The sequence below is a fragment of the Etheostoma cragini genome, chromosome 5 (assembly GCF_013103735.1).
Source record: "Etheostoma cragini isolate CJK2018 chromosome 5, CSU_Ecrag_1.0, whole genome shotgun sequence".
Taxonomy (NCBI): domain Eukaryota; kingdom Metazoa; phylum Chordata; class Actinopteri; order Perciformes; family Percidae; genus Etheostoma; species Etheostoma cragini.
Window position 1 is genome coordinate 27,085,918 of NC_048411.1, and position 8,874 is coordinate 27,094,791.

Here is an 8,874-nt window from a genome sequence, read left to right on the forward strand (position 1 = left end):
AGAAAGTCGCACAGCTGTTTGGCGACTGCTTTCTCAAGAATCTTAGAGAGAAACGGAAGGTTAGATATAGGTCTATAGTTGGCTAAAACATCTGGATCAAGGTTTGGCTTTTTCAGAAGAGGTATAATTACAGCATCTTTAAAGTGCTGTGGTACATAACCTGTTAATAAAGACAAATTGGTTATATCCAGTAGCGAAGTGTTGACTAATGGTAAAACTTCTTTAAGTAGCCTAGTCGGGATGGGATCCAAGAGGCAGGTTGATGGCTTAGATGAAGAAATAATTGAATTAAATTGATAAAGATCAAGTGAAGCAAAGCAGTCTAAACATGTATCTGGTTTTACAGCTGTTTCTAAGGTTCCTGAGTTTAGAGATAAGTCAGTGCCAGTTAAAGGCAGGTCTTGGTGAATTTTGCTTCTAATAGTTATAGTTATAGCTTTTGCGCTTTTCACCCACCTGTGTGTCTTGATTTTATGAATACCAAGTAACTCTAAATTTGGAGAGGAAATATCTATTAAATACGCCCAATGCCACACATTCATACATAAACATTATAAACAGCGACAGCATGTACTGCAGAAACCTATGGAGATATTATCGGATTATTGTAAGAGTATTACAACAACACAATTACATACAGTTAAAATTATCCGGCAGCCAAACACAGAACACTTAACAAGTCTATTTAAATCATTTTATGAGAAGAAAACATATAGTCAAAGTTAAGTATAACAGTGCAGATGTGTGAATGAAAAGAAAGTAATGTGTGTGTGTGTGTGTCGGTTTAATACAGATATAAAGAAGAAAATTAACCATACACCAAAAATAAATGCACAAGGTTTTATTTTTAAGATTCTGTTAAGTTAAAGACGACCACAAAAACAGTTTATTTCTAATGGGTTTTAAATAGTTTATTAAGCCTAAGAAGTAGAATTTTCTCAACCCACATCAAACACCTGCTTCTGACTCAAGTGACATCACTTGAGGACATTGTCAGACTTCCTCAGGCTCCCTCTGGAGACACAAAAGGCTTTATACCTCATACTTTTTTGACTTAGAATTTCCAAACACCTGCAAACAGACTTGGACATGTAAAAAGGTTGCCTTTCTTTTTTAAGTAAGGACAGAGCTGGAGTCAAAGCTTAGCTTGCCTGAGCATTAAAACTGGAAATAGATGGAAACAGCTAGCTGGGCCAAAGATCCAAATTCAACCTTCCAAAGCTCCATAATCAAATGGTTATTACAGTTTTTTTTTAAACATGGACCAAATTTGCTTATGTTTTTGTCAAAGTGACTGATGGGAACAACAATCTCCAAAGTCGGTCTAATATTAAGATCACTGCAGTCGGCAGCAGTGAAATAAGACGCAATGTAAGTCAATAGGACAATTGTGCAGCTTGTATTTACGTTCATAAAAGGGCTTGTTTTGCCACTGACAGACTCAGATTAATATTAGAAGTGTGACAACATTATGGAAAGGATTTCTAAAGAGGTTGACCTTTCTGTTAAAGAGTAGGATCCTTTTTTTCATAACATAACCTAGCATAAAAACATCCGCGAAATTGCATTCACTAAATCCACCACCCTCATTGTAAATAAACAATCATTTCAGCATCGTAAAATACATTTAATTTAAAGTCGACAGAAACAAAATACAACAATGAAAAGCCATTTTGGTTCGTCTTTCCTCTTTTCCCACCACCGCGACTCTAGTTTTGGTTGAAATAAACACATAGTTTACCGATTTACATGAGAAAATATGTTGACTCTCTACACGCTAAAAGTATTGTTTTTTCAAATGGAGTCTGGTGGGTTTAGCGCTATCTGTTATGGCCAGCTGCATTCTTCCCTGTCCTGCTCGTTTTTCCCTCTCCCTTTTTTCCTGTGTGTCTGTCTGTGTGTTTTGTCTTCACCTGCCGGGGTGAGCTACACTGAGGATCTAGGTAGAGGGGCATGGCCACTCTCTCCTGCTCTGTCCCAACCCTGCTGCAGCACATTCCACTAATCACCTCTACAGTTTATCTACTGTTCACCTCTTCAGCGCCAGATCGTTTCAACCATGCATGTGATTCTGTTCTGAACTTACTGTTTGATTCTACGCCTTGCTGTTCCCCGCTTGCCTGCTTCCAGTTTCCCTCACTACTCAGATCTCATCACTCTCCTGACCGTACCCCTGGTGAGCGAGTACTGGACGCTCACAACCCACCAACACTACGTCTCAGCTCTGCCTCAGCTTCACTCCAGTCTGCCTCCTTCTGCCTCGATTCCAACCCTTCCCTCTCTGCACATTCTCCAAAATTCTTCATTAAATATTTAAACTGAGTTTTTTGTGTCTGTGCTGTTTGTCTTGGAGTTCTGGGTGAAAGCCAAAGCTTAACGGAACAAACTGGCCATGGACCCTTTAGAGACACCACACGTGGCAAAGGAGGATGGCCTTCAACGTGCCATCCACACACAGGGTATTTTGTTGGCCCAACACGACCAACTAATCTGGACTTTGTTGGACAATAATCAGCAGTTATTGAATCAAATTACCCACCTAACTACTCAATTTATCAACCTTTCTGCTATCAGTTCTCCTCCTCCTACTCCTACTCGGCCTGTTTCTCCCTCTGTTTCCCCAGACTTGGCTACCGCGCCTGCTCGCCAGGTACCCCCATTCACCTTGCCTGGGCCCTTCTCTGGAGAACTTAACAAGTGCCGAGGATTCCTGCTTTAGTGTCGGCTTATTTTCCAACAGAAGCCCCTGTCCTTTGCCACTGAATCATCAAAGCTACGCTCTCGGCCAAAAGATCTGGCTGGCAAAGTAAGAGTGGGGTACTTGTGTTCCCAAATTCTGGTTTTGAACCCACAGTTCCCCGTTAAACTATCCCTGCTACTCTCCAGTGCCGTAAACTGTCTCTGCCGTTATCAGCCCTCATTGACTGTGGTGCCGAGGATAACTTCCTCAACGCCAATCTAGTTAAGCAAGCTAGTTTTCCCGTTAGTCCCCTGCCATCACCCATTAATGTTGCAGCCATTGATGGCCACCAGTTTTCCAAAGTCACCCACCAAATTATTCCTGTGACACTCATTCTGTCTGGTTACCATAGAGTGACTGTTCAGTTTAAAGTAGTTCCCTCTTCTTCCACCCCTCTCAAACTTGATTATCCCTGGCTTAGTATACACAACCTCCATATCAATTGGAAACACCAGAGAATTCTCAGTTGGAGCAGTCACTGTCACTCAATCTGTCTCAGTTCTGCTATTCCCCCCTCTGATTGTGCTCCTGCTCCACCGGTTAGGCAATCTGACCTGTCCTCGGTCCCTGAGGAATACTTGGACCAGACCTGGCTGAGGTTTTTGGCCAGACCAAGGCACTGTCACTACCACCCCACAGACCATTTGATTGCACTATCAATCTACTACCCGGCGCCCCATTGCCATCCAGTCAGCTCTACAATTTGTCCAGACCTGAGAGGGAGGCTATGGAGACCTAGCCAACTCCCTAGCTGCAGGCATCATCTGACCCAGGTCTTCTCCTGTTGGTGCAGGATTCTTTTTCGTTGAAAAGAAAGACAAATCGATACGCCCCTGCATAAACTATTATGGACTTAATCTGATTGCTGTCAAGAATTCATATGCGTTACCACTTCCTAACTAGGCTTTTGAACCCCTTCAGGGTGCCACAGCATTTTCTAAACTCGACCTGTATCATCTCGTCTGGGTCTGAGAAGTTGAACCTGGACTGGCCGATGGACCCCCCCAAACCTTCCCTATGTCCCCTCTTCTGTTCAGTCTCAGGTCCTTCACTGAATACCACTGAGCCACAGCCGGGGCGGCTGTGGCTCAGTGGTAGAGCGGTTGCCTGCCAATCGGGAGGTTGGCGGTTTGATCCCCGCCCCTGCAGTCATTGTCGAAGTGTCCTTGGGCGAGATGCTGAACCCCGAGTTGCCCCCGGTGCTGCGCATCGGAGTGTGAATGTGTGTGAATGTTTATCTGATGAGCAGGTGGCACCTTGTACGGCAGCCCCGGCCACAGTGTATGAATGTGTGTGAATGGTGAATGTTTCCTGTAGATGTAAAAGCGCTTTGAGCAGTCGTTAAGACTGGAAAAGCGCTATATAAATACAGCACATTTACATTTACATTTACCTTCTGTTTCTCCTGCCACCCTATAGTGAGTTGTACGTTAACCCTGCTTAAGAGGCACTCTTGGTTTGGAAGCTGATGTGGCTTCGTGTACCACCTGTGCTTGGGTTAAAGCTTCTCACCAGTCTCCCTCGGGCCTGCTAATGCCTCTCCCTGTTCCGTTTCGTCCCTGGTCTCATGTGGCTTTGGATTTTGTTACTGGTCTTCCAAAGTCAGAAGGTGATGACACCATACTTATTGTGTTTCTGAGTTCTGGGTCAAAGCCAAGGCTTAAAAACAACTTCAAACCTGTTTCTGGTTAAACAGAAAAATATTAAAAAGGTTTTAGAAAGGCCTAGCTTTGTAGAGATCCCATCTATAATGTTGTCAGATACTTTGACAATCCACGTTTGCCCCATACGGTTACATTGCAGCCTTTTCTGTGGCTGCCGGTTACAGCTTCAACTGGATTAATTTCAAAGATTGTTTTTCCTATCAGTCACTCACCCAAAAAACATCGGAAAATAGGGTCTAGGTGGGGATAAATCAAAATTACCCTTTAAAATGTTATATCTTGTTTTTTTTGTCAAGTTCCAGCATGTAACTTCTGTAAAAAACACAAATTGTCTTTCTTGCATTTATTTTTTAGTATGGATTAAACCAACAAGACATAACTTGATCATTAGTGGGCTATAGGGGTGCTGGAAGGAGGATTCTTTCCAGTGTTCCAAGATAAGATAACCACCTCATCTTCTCATATAATTCTCAGAAACAATGCAAATATTTCCCAAAATGTCAAACTATGGATTGAAGAAGAATAATTATGATAACTGAAATCAAGAGTGTGTATGAAGTGTAGTGTCTATGAGAATAAAAAGGAGTGTGTGTGTGACAAAGTTAGGAAGAAAGTAGGAATCTGTTGATTTATTTTTGCAGCTGTAAGATAAAAAGCTCCACAGTCAGACCCGGAGGTTTCTGACCCACCTCCGTCCCTTTGTGCCATAAAAAAACCTCTCTGTGAGTCAGTTTGAGATCATTTCTATAATTACAACCACTAATAGCGGTAAAGAATTCAACAAAGCTTGCCTGTGTAGTGGCTGTCAGCTTTCGAGGGCTATTTGGACTTAAAAAAAGGGGTTCCAATAAAATCTGATTGCCTGACAAGGAATTGCAAGCTTTGCACCACATCAGGCCCGTTATCTACTCAGTGTAATGAAAGAGAAAAAGGGAAAGGCTTAATAAGAAAGCGACACTTGTAATTTCTGGACAGGAGACTATAATCAATGTTACTGAATGCAGATGTGTTATGTATAGAGGCCAATTTAAAGTTAAAGCTCACCCTGATTTTGGTCAAATGTCATGTTTTCACCCTCTTATTTAAGCCGTTAGTGTGTTGGGTGACATATATATCTATATATATATATATATATATATATATAGATATATATGCATATGTCACCCAGCACACTAACGGCTTAATATAAAGTGATGAACTTTCACAGTTCATGTTTACTGTCTCCCAAAATCTCTAGTTTTATTATAAAATACTTTTGTATTTTGCCAGCTAAAATCTGGATTTTATGTTCTTTTATGATTCTTTTTTGTCTTCACGCATTCAGATTAAACTCAACCAATGAGATAATTTTAGCAAGGTGTGCATCTGAGAAAGGTTTTTAAGTTAAACTCAGATTAACTGTGTTTCGATCATGCTGTATATATTTTTTTGAGAGCAGAGTGTTTTTGATCTACAAGAGGTCTTTTATTTAACTCCACTTTCCACTGGCTCTTTATATTCTCTTAAGATAGCTGACTTAAAACTGCTCTCGTAACCGGCCCTGGTCATTTTCTTCACGTGAATCATATAAACAAGCTATCTCTTGTTTCCCCCCACAGATGGTCCCAATACATTTTCCTCCTCAGTACTTTTTACAAGAGATGGCAGCGTTCCAACACATGACAGCAGCCCTCAATTAGAAAAGAAATACGCCTCAAAATCAGGATCCAAGTCACCGCCAAGTCCAATAAATATTTGCGTAAGGGACACTGGTGCAGGGAAATGCTGAAAACATACAATGCTGATTAATGTAGAAGGATGTAATTTAAAGCACAAAGGACACCCATTTAAAATAATGGTTAAACAGGTTTGGTATGTTGTGGCACAAGATTAAAGACATAGTTCGAAGGTTTTTAAGTGAGGTTGTATAAGGTACTTATCCATTCTCAGTGTATTACATAGTAGATGGCAGTTTGCATGCCCCCAGTTTGGAGAAGCAGGAAATACCAACACAGAAGCTGAGCAATGTTCTGCTTTGGACGGGGCAGCATTTAAACATGTTTTATCCACCTAAAAAAAGACCTGTATGAGTTTAAGTGTAAGTTATGTTTAGAATATTTTCACCACTTTGCGCACAATCACGGAAGGCTTGTATCATTTGACTGCGCCAACAATGGGGGGACAGAAACTACACAAGATAGCTGTAAAACATCAAACAAACTAACCAATTAAGGCAGCTGTGGACACGGCAGCAAGTCCCGTGTTTGGCGAGGTAAATTGACAGTTTTTGTCAAGTAAGTCTGACGGTCTGACTTCAGTTCCCCATCATAAAGGGTTGTTTTGCCGCAAGGTAGCTGGTAAAAATGATCTAAATATAGTGTATGTGGTTCTGTTTTAGGTCCTTTTTCCACCATAGCAATCGTCCAGACACCAAGGCTGCATCCCAGGTTTTCAAATTGTATCCCCTGCTTCTCTACTTGCCTACCTTTCTCGCGTCTTAGTCCGTCCCACTGAGGAATCAAGGGAGAGAGACACAAGGAAATCATGGGAGGAAAGAGGTAACAAGGAAATGAGATTTAGAGGGATGAGACGTTCTTTCCTCTGAAGCATCCCATGAATTCGTCGGCTGTATTTGCAAGTTAGCGACCTTGTCAGCTGCACAGCTTCTGGGAAGGGTGCTCTCGTATCCTTGCTTATAGCTCCTTGAGCAAGGAGCGAGGAGCAAGGAGCTATCAAATAAGGAAAGTGAGATCCAGCCCCAGAGTTTAGGATGCATACTGAAATATGAACCTCTGGAAAGTAAGTGTTCATGCTTAATGCTGCGTAGTATTTCAAAAAGAAAACTTCATGGCTACCCTAACCATCCATAACCATGCGCACATTATTATAACTTTAAACATAACACAGATATCTACCTAAAATGATCCCAATCTGACACCTGCTAGTTAACTCCAGGCCTGCATCCAACGTTTGTGTTACCATCTCTTTGACTGGATGATATCGGCCTGACGATCTTTCCAGATGAAAAGATTCAGTGGTTTCCATCTGGTCCTGATACAGCAGCTGTGGGGCTGATACGAATGGAATTTTTTTTATCACATGCGGATTATCGTGATGGAGCTCTGCGTTTTCCTTTGAGTAGAAAAGCAAAAACAATTTATAAAGAGACACACAACAAAAGTGCACAGCGTGACATTCCAGTGAGCTAATGCAGAGTTAGTGTGTGTGTGTGTGTGTGTGTTTAAGTAACCCTTGATACATCTGCCTATGAACACACTTAAGCTCACACATCCCCACACATTTAACATGTATTCATTACCTTAATGTAAAGACTTAAATGTGACAGTTAGAGATGTAAAGCTTGTGTCTTATAGCTTGCTGGTTCAATTCCGGAAATGGCACGATACATCTGATTATATTTCCATCATTACCACAGCTTAGACTCTTCTTGGTCTGGGCAGATAAGGTGTGAAGGTGAGGAGAGGTGTGAATTTGAAAGAATCGTTTGACATTTTGGGAAGTAGGCTTGTTCCCTTTTTTTCCCAGAAGATAAACTACTTTCATTATAAATGGCCCCTAGGCTGATCTGGGCATAATTTTTCATCAGTTTTGGCAAAAACAAAGCCGTTAAAAATCCAAACCTTTCTTTACCGTTTGCTAATCACCTTGTACAAGCAGGAGGAAAAGGTACGTTTGGCATATTAAAACGTGTTTAAGACAGAAAAGATAGAATTTAGGAATTTGACATTAAAATCTAAATTTGAGACTCACTTTTGACTTACAAAACAGTGACTTGGTCCCATCTTTTAACACGAGCAGTTCCTGCTGATCAGTGTTCATGCTTAGTGAAGCTCAGTAAGGTGAGAAAAATCTCCCTGTTTGTTTCAGGTGATTGAAGCAACTGTAACACTGATATGAAAAAGCCTCAATTTGGTGTCATAAAGCAGATTTTCCCCTCCCGGTCAAGGTGATCTCATGCTTTTCAAAAGTTTTTCCTGTGGTTTTAATGTGGTGCTCTAGTGAGTGTTTGGGACAGGGTGGTGTATGTGGGACTGAGTCAAAATAAATGACATTGTGTGTGTTCATGGTAAAGAAGGAACATGTCACCAAACGCAACAGTGTGGCCTTTTTGATGTGTTTTAATAGTTTTTGGACACCAGTGGAGCTCTATTGCACAGAGAAGGAAGATAAGTCAGGCTTCGATACACACAAGACTAGTTAGTAGATATATTCACTTTTGTTGTTGTTCTTTTAATGGGGTTGGTTAACATATGAATATAGAATATCACTGGACTTTAGGAGGCTTTGTGAAAGTATCTAGTGGCTGTTTGGAGATCAGGGTGGTCTGGTGGTTAAAGAGATTGTCCGGTCATGAAAAAGGTCACAGGTTTGATCCTTCCATTGCCAATGTGTCCATCAACCGCCATGTGTCCCTGAACTGAACATTGAGCCATTGTGTGAAAGCCTGGAGTATAAATGTCAGTCGTGGAC